The sequence below is a fragment of the Monodelphis domestica genome, chromosome 6 (assembly GCF_027887165.1).
Source record: "Monodelphis domestica isolate mMonDom1 chromosome 6, mMonDom1.pri, whole genome shotgun sequence".
NCBI classification, from domain to species: Eukaryota; Metazoa; Chordata; class Mammalia; order Didelphimorphia; family Didelphidae; genus Monodelphis; species Monodelphis domestica.
The window spans coordinates 34,806,390-34,819,553 of NC_077232.1; the positions used below are offsets into that span (position 1 = coordinate 34,806,390).

The 13,164-nt window shown below is 32.6% G+C and overlaps 1 protein-coding gene across 9 annotated transcripts in view; it reads left to right on the top strand.

The window, feature by feature from the left end:
* LRRC4C (leucine rich repeat containing 4C) overlaps positions 1-13,164 on the top strand; it is a 1,396,296-nt gene that overhangs the window by 785,318 nt on the left and 597,814 nt on the right. The window lies entirely within an intron of this gene.

The following is a 13,164-nucleotide window of genomic DNA, read 5'->3' on the forward strand; positions in this document are numbered from 1 at the left end:
TTCTGTTAATGTAATCTTTTGGGGGTAATAATCTGGAGGGATTAAAGTGGGACATATGTCTGTTAATACTGTAATTATTTGCTCTTATACTATTTCTCCTGTATTGGGGAGAGAACATTAATCATAACTCCATTAGTAAGGGAAGTTAGTGGGAGAAGTCACACAGAGGGGGGCTGAGTGGGTGCCTCAATTTCTGAAGGCTGCTGTGCAGCCTTCATTTCCCAGACTGTGACTCTGTCAGACAGAGGATATGATGGCTCTCCACAGGGAAAAAAGTGAAAGGTAGAAATACAACTCACTCACATGTACTCAGCCTCTAAAAATATCAGATATGGCACAGGAAAAAATAATATGAGTTCAAAGGAAAAGTAATACAGATGGGATAAATAGAAATAGATAATAGTAAATTAAATAGAAAATAGATGAGTAAATAGATAGAAAGGGAAACTAGTGGTCTCAAATGTCTACAATGAAATGGCAGATAGGTAGTATAAGGTCAACTAGAAATCTCTCAAAATAAGGGGCAAATTTGGTCTTGCAAGATACTGATAATTTCATACCTCCATTTGACTATTCAAGTAATATTAGTGAAATATAGCAGGTTAAGACTCACACTATGGCTGTGAATACCTGAACCTTATTTAAAAGGAACTCATTACATGATGGAGGTCATGAGATTGCAATATATATTAAAGGCATCTACTCATCAGGGGACATTTTTTAACTTAATGAGGGAAACAGGTGAGAACATTTGGTGAGGATGAACAGAGGGAGAAAGTAAAGTAGTTGGAATATGCTAGAAAATACCATAGCAGAAGGAGAATAAGAATGATAGAATTAGAAAACAGACTGCAAATGAGTAACTAAATACTAAAACATTATATTGTATTAATGAAGCACTTAAACTTATCTAGATACCTTCTTGAGCTCTGTCTTTTTAATAGAGTTAATTATTCAAAAAGTGGAAAAAACATACCAAAATGAGGACAAAATAGATAAACATTTTATTCATAAAGGATAACTACAAAAAAATCCTGGAAAGATATGAAATGATAAAAAGTGAAGTGATCAGAACATGGAAAACATTGTATATAGGAACAATATTAGCATATGACAATCAATTGTGATTGACAACTATTAAAGATAGGGATCCATGGAAACTCCAAGGTACTCATGATGAAAAAGACTCTTTTTGGTCATAGAAGCAAATAATGGAATCTGAATGTGAATTGAAAAATGCCATTCTTCGCTTTGTTTCTTCTTTGACTTTTTCTCCAGTGAATGTAATGTGTCTTGCTTCACAGAATGACAAGTAGGGAAATATGTATTGTATTATAACACATGTGCCACCTATATCATATTATCTACTGCCTTGGGGAGGGTAAAGGGTTTGTAGGAGGGTAGAGAACATGGATCACAAAATATCATACAATGATTATTTAATATTATATTGACATATAATATGGACAAAATAAGAGAAAGAAGATATAAAGTGCAATATCATAAACAAATTAGAGTTCCATGGAATACTTTACCTGTGTGATATATGGATAAAATGAAGGTGACCAAATAAGCTATTCAGAGTATCACAGGAAAAAATGTTGGATAATTTTGATTATATGAAATTTTTAAAAGCACAAACAATAAGAATGCAGCCATAATTAAAAAGAAAGTAGGAAACTTAAGAAGAAATATAATAATTTTTTCTGACAGCAACCTGATCACTCAAATATAAATGGAATTGTACCAAATTTATAAATAATAATATCCAGATACTAGATGATAAAAGGAAAATGACAAATACTGGAGGGGATGTGGAAAAAGAGACACACTAATGCATAATTGTTGGAGTTGTGAACTGATCCAACAATTCTGGGGAATAATTTGGAACTATGCCCTAAAAGATATTTAACTCTGAATACTCTATAATCTGGCAATAACATTACTAAGTCTGTATTCCAAAAAGATCAAGTTTAGGAGAAAAGGACCTACTTAAACAAAAATATTTATAGCAGATCTTTTTTGGTGGTGGGGGGTAACAAAGAACTGGAAACTGAAAAGATGTCTATCATTTGAAGTATGGCTGGACAAGTTGTGGTATATAATGTAGCATAGTTCATCAGTTATTTCCCTGGAGGTAAATCACTACCCATTGACCCAGTAATACCACTACCAGGTCTCTATCCCAAAGAGATAAAAATAAAGGAAAAGGATATATTTTATAAAAAATTGGAAATTGATGGGATGTTCATGGAAATTGAAGAATGACTGAACAAGTTGAGGTATCTGATTTTAAGAGAATAATATTTTGCTATAAGAAATGATGAACAAGATGGTTTGAGAAAAATCAGAAAAGAGTTATATGACTTATTCCAAAAGAAAGTAAGTAGAAATAGGACAATGTTATACAGAGTTACAACAATATTGTAAGAATGATCAACTATGAAAGATTTAGCTACTCTGATCAAGATGATGATCAAAAAAAATTCCAAGGCACCCAAGATAAAAAATACTATTCAGGGAGTCATGCCAAACAAAACAAAACAAAACATAACCCCATACATTGCCATAGAAGAAAATGATGGAGTTGATTTAAATTGAAGCATCCAATTCTTCACTTTTTTTACTCCATAATTATTTTCTCTTGTGTAAGTGATTTGTGACTTCTTTCACAATATGATGAACTAGGAACTATATATCAAATGATAATACTGAACAATCTATATCATCTTATCTGACATTTTGGGGAGGGGAAAGGTAAGAGAGGGAAAGAGAACATGGATCGCAAAGCATCAGGAGACAATTATTGAAAATTATATTGACATGTAATTTGGAAAAATAATTAAAGAAAAGATAATATCCATCTCCAGGGAATGAACTGATGAACTCTGAATGCAGAATGAAGCAGTCTTTTTCACTTTATGCTCCTTGCTTTTATTTTTCTTTTTTCAACATCACTGATGTGGAAATATGTTTTAAATTACTTTACTTGTATAGTCAGTATCACATTGGATGGGAAAAGAATGAAAGGAAGGGAGAGAATCTGGAACTTTTTTTTTAATCAGTGTTTAGAAATTGGAATCCTTGACTGGTTATGAATAAATAGATATCTGAGGAACAAAAATCCCTTTTAAATAATAATAAAAAGATCTATTCTATGCAAAAAAAAATACTGAGAGCATAGGGTCAACATTTATTAGTTATACAAAAGTAACTCATTTAGTAAAGATGTGAATGCCTGGCAGATAGGATGTATACTGCACTTTTGCATTTCTTTCTCACCGTGTAGAACTCAACTGTGTGCCTTACCCTAAAAAATTGACACCAAAATTATCCTATTAACTTGTACAATTATCCTTATAAAACACCTTTTATGTTTCAAAATAGACATTGTAATAGTAGACATAGATATAGGTATAAATATAGTTACAGCCACAACCCTTAGTCTAGAGATGAAAAGACTCAATGGGAATATCATAATTTTCATCAAGCTTTTGAAAAGATTTCCATGTGATAGAAAGACTAATTTTATTTTTGACCAAAAATTAAGGAAGATATAAATATAAAAATAGATAAGCTGTAACCTTAGATGTAGAGAGATATAGGCATAGGAATAGGGAGGAGGCAGCGATAGATATATAGGCATAGAAATGGAGATAGGAGAGATAGATGAATATATAGATAGAGGTATAATATAATTATTAGTAGAGACAGATTGAGAGAGTTAGAGGTAGATGGAAAATTTCTGCAATTAACTATTCAAAGACACAAAGAGATGACACACATACACATTCCCACACTCCTTTGAATGAAAGTCTATCTGCTTTCCTGGTAATGTACAAATAAAATATGTATATGATGTGATGCAAGGGCTTTTAATTCCATCAACATGACTAATTTGATCTTAAGTGGGATATTTTGCAAAGCGTTTAACCTTAAACAACAACAATGATGACAAAAAATGTAGGCCTCACTGGACTAATTTATGGCATAAGGAAAGAGGAGATGACTCATCCTTGACAGTCCTAATGCTTTCATTAATCTTTGTTCTACATTAGGTAAAGGGTACAATTATGGAGTGTTATGACTGGTGTGGAATTTTTAATTTCAAAAATAAGATTATGTTCTGGAAACACGACTTGATCCTCTTAATCTTGCTGTTCCCTAAAGACCACATCACTATCTGGAGAAGCAGTCAGAGCTTTTCTGACACTTCAAGCTTCATGGCCCCTAGACTGCATTCTGATTAACTTCATCTTGTATGCATGAGAGAGAACACAGTGAAAAAGGGAACCAAGGGAAGACATGTTCTGCCTTGCAGAATTTCAATGGACAATTTCAAGATCTCCAAGCACTGCAAAAAAGATATATGACTATAATAATGACATGATTTTATAGGGATATTTCATTGGAGAAGTTTTAAACCAACTGAGTGAATGACTATTAATGCTTAAAGTAATGCTCTAATAATGCCATGGAACTTTGTTGTCAAATAGGAAAAGGGTTTAAAACCTTTAAAGGGTATAAATCCATTTCTAATTTGTAACTTTGAATTTCAGTGAATCATTTCTCTAACTCCCTCTGCCAAGTCTCTTATAAACTCACAAAGCTGGTTCTAAGCTGAGAGGTCCTCTATCCCAACCATTACCAGAAGATATATTCCCATGATAGTCTCCATGACAAATCATCAACTAGGCTCTTCTTCAACACTCCTAAAGAATAAGAATCCCTTAAATGTAATTTTTGGAAAATTTTCTTCAGTTTCCTTCACATGAATGCAAAAGCTATTTCTTTTCAACTTCCATCCACAGCTGTACATTATTTTTCTGGAACATTTTTATAGGTCATGGGGGAAATGGATGGCCAGTTGTCTTCTGGCCAAACTGTATCCTGTATAAATCTAGTAAGTAAACATAGAATCACATATCTAGTTTAGGAATTTGCCAGAAAATGACATTGGGATTTTAGTGATTTGCAAAATAAATTGGAATATGATGATAGCCATAAATAACTAATGAGAACCATAATTTCCAGAAATAAGGAAGTTATGGTCCCATATTACTCTGGTAAGACCAAATTAAGAACATTGTGTTTAGCTCTGAAACCATTGTACCATCAATTCAAAAGAATATTACTATGCTAGAGAGTATAAAGGGGGAAAAGGTGTTATTTTTAAAGGGTTGAACTGGATTATTTAAGAGTGTGGTTGCCAGGAATTTATATTAATTCCAAAGTGATTTATTTACAATTTATTTACAAAATGTAGAAAGAGTAAAATAAGAAAATCAGAGAGAGGATTAGGTAAGTCTCTCCTGAAGTTATTTTTTTTTTCAGAAATCCAGCAGTTAAGAGTCAGCTTTTCACTTACCACATGTCAGTTCAAAGGAAGAGATTTTAGAACAGACTCACCAGGAACAGAGTCTTGGGTCCAACCTCTACTCCAAAGAGTGAAGAATTGTCTCCAGTTTCCACTTCCAAAGAATGAAAAACTCTCTCACAGGAAGTGACAGCTCCTTTTAAAGATGCTTCTTTTGCATCACTTCCTGTGTCTTCCCCTAATTTTACATCTTAACAATCACAGTTGACGTTTTGCTCTAAGACTGTCCAAGGGCAGTTAGTTTAATTATGATTCATCACCCACTATTGCACACATGGGTTACAGACCTCCCACTTACTGATTAAGTGGGATGTTTACACGTTCGATGATTAGATGTAAAAATGGGCAGATCTCCATACTCAACATTTAAGTACGGTATTGACACTTTTGGTGATTAAATCTAAAAAATAGGCAGGGGTTACAATTTTAATCTTCACAATCAGGGGAGAGCTAATTTTAATCTTCACAGAAGAAAACCAGGATGACAAAGGACCTTGAGCCCAAACCATATGAGGATCAATTAAATTATCTAAATATTCTTTAACTGGAGATGAAAGGTCTCATTGAAAATATCATGGTTACTTTAAAGCATTTGAAACATGATAGGGGAGAAAAATTGGTGTTTATTCTTGATTGCAAAAGGAAGAATCATAAGCAATTAGTAGATACTGAAAAGAGGAAAATTTAGACTCTGTGAAAAAAGGAAAGCTTTCTAATAATTAGAGCTGTCCAAAAATAATATGCAATGAGTTAACTTATAAGAGAGTGGGTTTCCCTTCTCTCTAGTCCTTAAGGCAAAGACTAGATAATAACTGATTTTGTTTGTTATAGTGAGAATTCTTTTGGAAGTATTGGTTGAACTAGATATTTTTGAGGTCACTTCTTCCTATAAAATTTTGTAGTTCCATCAATTTAGTAGCCCTGTGTGTTTTATAAATGTGTCTCCATCATCTTTGTTGTCACTGTTGTTCTGAACTAACATAGAGAAATCAGGTTTCTGAGATCCCAAATCCCTAAATATTTGTCTCTGAGAACTATGTACATACTCACTCAATTCATTATAAAAGCCAGGATGTGAAAACAAAAAAAAAGCTATAGATTGATTGTTTGATTTACCATTATATCTAATTGTATAATACTCATACTCCTCAGTCAAGTAAAATTGACAGAAGTTCATCCAAGATGAAGTCTTCTGACTATGCCTTAAAAAAGGACAATCTTATGGTTTCTATCATACTGCAAGCCATCCGAATCCACACATATATTCTGCAAAGAACATAACATCATGTTATCTAGCCTGGAGGGTGTGTGTATATATTTAGTGATGTTCCCATAACAATAATTGGCATCTGTCACAGTAGTTAAATATAAGAAGTGAATAGATAACTTAAATACTCATCAGTGGAGAAGCAGAAAAACATGAGAGAAGCAAAAGATTTATTGTGAACATGAAATAGTATAAAAATTATTTTGTGCAGTATGAAATCCACTCAACCTATAATTACCATGTGAAAAATGGAGCTGCAAGGTTTCTTGGAGATCAGTTTACCATTGTGGACCCCGGGTTTAAATCCTGTTTTTGCTATTTACTGCCTTTGTGACCTTCAACAAATCATTCAATCTCTAGACCTAAATTTCTTATGTCTAAAATGAGGTGGCTGGTCATGATGACCTCAAACCTCCCTTATATAAATGTTAATCTCTACTCAAAGAGCTATGTGAGTCCATTGGATATACCCTCCATAGATGAACTAAAAGGACATAAATACAATTTATAGTTATATCTCTGTCTATCTCTCTCTCTCTATCTAAACATATGTATTCTTCAGATGCCATAGAGTTTGATGCCTTATAGTTATACAGTTAAAACCAGAAGATTGGTATTTTTTCTTTTTCTTTTATTTATTTCAGGGAGTAATGATTGTCACTGCAGAATTGTGCTTTCCCTTTTCCAAAAGGCAGTAAAATCTCCACTCTTCCTCTTGATCATATTTGGCCCCAAATCAGTTTCCATTTGCCCATATCGATACAGAAAACTATAAAAACTAATAAACCTTCTTGTTCATTCCATCAAGTTGTAGGTGAGAAAAATAAGTCCATTATACGTGAAATCACTTGTTTAAAGCTACATAGCTAATTAGAGTCAAAGGAAGGACTAGAAACAAATATTACCATTAACTTGACATAGAGTGATTTACATAATAGCCATCCCCAAGTCCCTGGTGGACTTGATTAAATTCCATATGCCTTAAAATAAGAATATCTATTATATATTCAGTCTTCATTCAATGTATTATGTTTTTGGTGAAGAAGCAATAGTGGGGATAATTCCAAATAATCCTTCATTTATTATCCGGAAACTATTTAGTTTTGTACTGAAGTTTTTTACTTAAACTGAACATGTGTTATGTTCTGTAAATTCATAACACAGAGACTAATTAATAGTGGGAAGAAATGACTCAAGAAGTATAATAAAGGTAGTTACCATCTTTATCTTTTATCTTAATCATCTCCATCTGCTTACTATTCTCTACTGAAAATGCAAAGCTTCACCACCATTGGAAGCTATTAAACAAAGGCTGGGTCAGTCAGTCAGGATTTATTATAAAGGCTCACTATGTTCTGTGCATTAATAATGAAAATTAAAATAAAAAAAATAGATCTTTCCTTCAAGGAGCTTATAGTCAAATGGAAGAGACCACATATGGTTCATTTCTCTGGGAGTATATCAGTTTTTTAGCAGATTGCTGAGCAGTTGCTAAGTTTAATCTTCCTTGACAGACTATTTGTTGGGAGCATAGTTTCTAAGAGAGTTCTGAGGGAACAGTTATTCTGACTCAGAGTTTTGAGACAGCAGTGGCTCATATTTTAAATGTGAAAAGTTGTTGCATATTATTAGTAAGTGGAGAACATAGTATGCTTATGGATACCAGAACTTTTAATCTTTATAAGATATATATATATATATATATATATATATATATATATATATATATATATATATAAAATGAACAGAAAATGAAAATTTGTTTAGTAATCACTCATGGAGAAGATCCAAATCAGGACCCAGAAAATATTAAAAGGGCTAAAAAGGCATTTTTTAATATAGAATTATCTAAGCTTTAAACTGGAAGTAATGGTTGCACAAGTTGCTATTGAAACAAATATTTCAGTTGACCTTTAAATAAAGACAAGTTCTGAGAGATGAGATTCAGAAAAATGTACTTTCTACTCATTATAGACAGTCTGAAAATATACATATGGGAAATGGAGTGTCAAATTTAGGAAAGATCTACTAATAGAATTTTTAAGTCAACAAGCATTTCTTTAACTCTTGTGCTGTTTTTAAAGTCATAAATCTAAATGCCAATGAATGAAGTGATGAAAAAAATGAGTCCCTGCTTTCATAAAATTTATAATCTAAGGAGGGTGGAGGTCAGATTAGGAAAAAAAATTACAGATAATTTGGCATGTAGGCTGGGTTTCTCAGGAAGGGAAAGATGAAATAAAGAAGTCTCCATCATATTTCACATTATATTTCTCACAATATAATGTGTCATGTATAATATGTTATAGGTATACTGTACTATGATAGGAAAACTTAGCAAGTTTTGTCTACTATTTAGTTTCTTTTTCAATTTTGTCTTATTAACTACTACCTATGAGGATAAATAGGGAGATTAGAATTTCCATTAGGATGAGAAGAAAGGACATCAAAGTTAAGAATGTGTATTTTGCAGAAGAAACAATTCTTTTGAAGAATGCAAGAACCTCAACCAACTCATTAACCTTAAGGTCAATTGATGTAAAATAGTATTTAAAAAAGAGATCTTTTTTCATGTATTTCTAGTAACTTGAATTAGTCTAACAAAACGTGGTATGGAAAAAGCCTTTGAAGATGTGGATTAATAAATAGATGTGTGATTTATAATTAGCATATCAATCGATTATATACAAATCAATAATTTTGAAGTGCTTAAAAGTGGTAAAAAAATGATTAAATTCTCTAACCATACATCCAGCCTTTTCTATATTGTTATTGTAAACTATTTACAGATCTTTCCCCGATATGCACATACAATTTTTACAGAATCTTCCATCTTATCATTTTTTTAATTATTCAGATTTCTGAATTCCTAAACTACAATAATATTTTCTTGTCTTTTATTTTGACTCCATCCATAATCTCCTTTGAATATTTAGGATGATAAGGAGATGTTATAAGGCACTTAAAAACTATGCCAGTGGGTCAAAAAGTCTGATTGTTTCTACCATGCTGGAGAGACCTGGAGATGAATTAAAGGAGTTTAATCTCTACTTTAGCCACTGGATGGTACATACCTTAGTCACAAAATGTAATCTTTATAGATGTATTTACTGATGAATGAGAGCATCAAGGTCATTCCCTAAGAGGGAAGAAACTTAAGCCCATCTTGGGGAAGTGAGTTGCCCATGGAAAAATGGGATGTAAGTGATATAGCTAAGATGCACACCTGATTCTCTAATTGAAAATGAAGTATTTTGTTTTTTTAATTCATAAACAAAAATACCAAAAACATTTACTAGTGTCAAGTGTAAGAATTCCTTCTTTCTTTGCGTCATGTACCATTCTGGCAGTGTGGTTAATTCTATGGTCCACCTTTCTGAATATTTTTTTAAATGCATAAGATATTAAAGGAATCATAGATGTTTTAAAAATGTCACTTTTTAAGAATTGATATGCTAATATTATCTAAGGGAAGTTACCAAGAAACATTATGGGAGTAGTTTAGAATGTATGAAAAGAGTACAGTAGATGATTAATGAATGTTGTATGGAATGGATGAATGAATAAATGATAAGAAAGAAATCCAGGGGATGGTTAGAAGACCTAGAACAAGATTAACAGAAGGAGCTAATGAAGTTTAACTCATAGAAGAAAACAAAGCAATAGTAGTTTGGAAGGGGAGGCTGGTGGTAGCCTTCAAAAATCTTGAAGACTAATACAGAAGAAAAATTAATCATTTTTACATGACATTAAAATTCTTCATAGTCATTTTCTAAAATTTTGTGATCCATTTTCTCTTCTTCTATCGCAACTGTCCACCCTCCCCAAGATGGCAGGTAATATGATATAGATTGTCCATATGTTATCATATAGTACTTATTTCATTGTTCTTCATGTTGTGAAAGAAGACACATTTACACCAGAAAAAAAAATTGTAGTGGAAATAAAATGAAGGATGGTATGCTTTAATCTGGATCTAGACTCCATTAGTTTCTTCTGTGGTGGTGGATAGACAAGCATTTTCATTATGATTCCCTTGAAGCTGTCCTGGATGCTTGCAAAGCTGATAATAATTGTGATTCACATTTAATCATCATGCATTATTGCTATGTACAGTGTTCTCCTGGTCCTACTCACTTCACTTTGAGTCACTTCAGGTTTCAGTGTGTGTTTTTGTGTTTGTCATTTCTTATGGCACAATTATATTTATGTTACAATCATATACCACAACTTGTTGAGCCAGTCCTCAATTGATGGACATCTCTTCATTTTCCAATTTTTTGCCATCATAAGAACTGCTGCCATAAATATTTTTGTAGGTCTTTTCCCCTCACCTGTTATCTTCTTAGGCTATAAACCTAGTAATGGTATTGCTAAGTCAGAGGGTATGCACAGGTTAATTGTCCTTTGGGCATGGTGCCCAAATTGTTCTTCAGAATTGTTGCATCAGTTCACAACTTCACCAACAGTATATTAGTATCTCAGTTTTACCACATTCATGCCAAAATTTTGCATTTTCCTTTCTTGTATCATTAGTCAAATTAGTAGGTGCAAAATGGTACCTAAGTGTTGATCACATATAATTTGAATAATTCCTGAGGGGAATTCCTCTGGGTTGTAAAAATGGAGATTTGAACCTGGGACTCCAACCCCCAGATGCCCTTGCTCTACTTCCCAGGATGCTTTGTAACCTCGCTGAATTCTCACCTGGTCCTAGAGCAAATTATTATTTAAAGAGTCTCTGCCTATGGCTGGGTCTCTCTTCCTGTTTCTGCTTGTAAGCATACTGGTCTTTTCATGATGTAAATGAGGTTGAATGCACCTAGACACATGCTTTTCTTACTTGTATTTTCTTAAACTCTTAATTTAAATAAACCTCATAAAATATAATACTCCTTGACAGAGAAACTAATTTTAACTGTTACAGGGGGAAAAAATAAAACAAAAGCACATTTTTGACTTAATGTAAAGAAAAGATGATAACAATTATAGTAATCCCAAATTGGAATGAACTGTCTTAAGACAGTCTTCTCCCTTTGGATCTTGATTTGGCAGCTGAAATAGCAAGCAGCCAGGAAATAACAAAGGGGCTTCAGGATTCAAGTGAAGACTAGATTAATTGAACTCTGAGATCACTTCATCTGAGTTTTCCCATTGATACACCAATACAGGTGTGGCTTATTTTACAATTATTCATTTTTGCAACAGAAAAGACTAATCAGTAAATTCATTAATTAAGTCCTATTTGCACTTCTTTTACAAGGACTAATTACATATTCATTTTAAATGAAAACTTTTCCCTTGATTAAAACCATTAGCAACTCAGTACATTAAAATGCCTTGGAGATAAAGCATCTTTTGCATTTCACAAAAGGGAAAACCCAGCCTCAGTCAACAAGTCCTGAATTGACACTTGTTTTAAGACATAGCTAATATATGGCTCTTTTCTCAAAAAGAAATAATAACAGAACCATATCTCATCCTCATTGTGGATTTTGACCATCTCCACTATTCTTGTACTATAGATTACAGATGGGAGAAATGAATTGGACCCTGAAGTGTCTACTCACTTGAAACAGAGTTTGAGTAGCACTCAGAAAACAAATCTTAAAGCCAACAAATTTTGATTCTTTTCTACTCCAATTCTATTCCCAACTCTGCTCTTGCTTCTGATATTTTTTGTATATATATAATATATATACCTATATATACATATATTATATAATATATAACTGTATGTCTTATTTTCCTCTTTTGTAAAATGTGATTGCCAGCATCTACTTTACAATTTGGTTGAGAGGCTCAAATGAAATAAGGATTACAGTGACTGGTGTGAAGGGATGTATTAGCTGTTTGGTAATTAATTAACTAATCAATTGATAATATGTGCCAACCAACTTAAACTTTGAAGTACTATTAAATATTCACTCATTGTTATCAATATATTTTAATACAGTAAAAATAACAGGTGAATTGTAAAAATAATAAAGCGATGGATTTGATTATTGATTTTAAACTGATTTCAGATACTCTACTTGCTGCACTCACAAAGTATCCTCGGTTTATATCAGGGAAGTGAAGCTCATAAATGAACTTCTCTTCAAGGCCAGGCGCAAGAATGCTAAAAAGGCTCTGGTTATTAAAAAAAAATAAAATATTTATTGAAATATATAAGGATAAAAAGATTTCTAACTCTAAGGGATTCTAACTCCACCCAAATAAAACTTCCTGATTCTGCAAGGAACCTTTTCTCCTGTTTTTCACAGGTTACACTAAATCCTTCCTGATCTGACTAACCCAAATTTTCCCTGTTCTACAATACACTAACAATATTATCCTTATAATTTTAAATTTGCCTCCAAATTATAAAAATAACAAAGGCTAGCTGGTTGAGTCTCAAGAAGAATCAAATTAGGACTCAGAGCCTTAGCGGACTCCGAGTCTAAACCAAAGACCAGGTCTTTCGTTGATCTTTTCAGAGTTAAACAATCTATAAAGACAGTAAGAGATAGTGAATAGT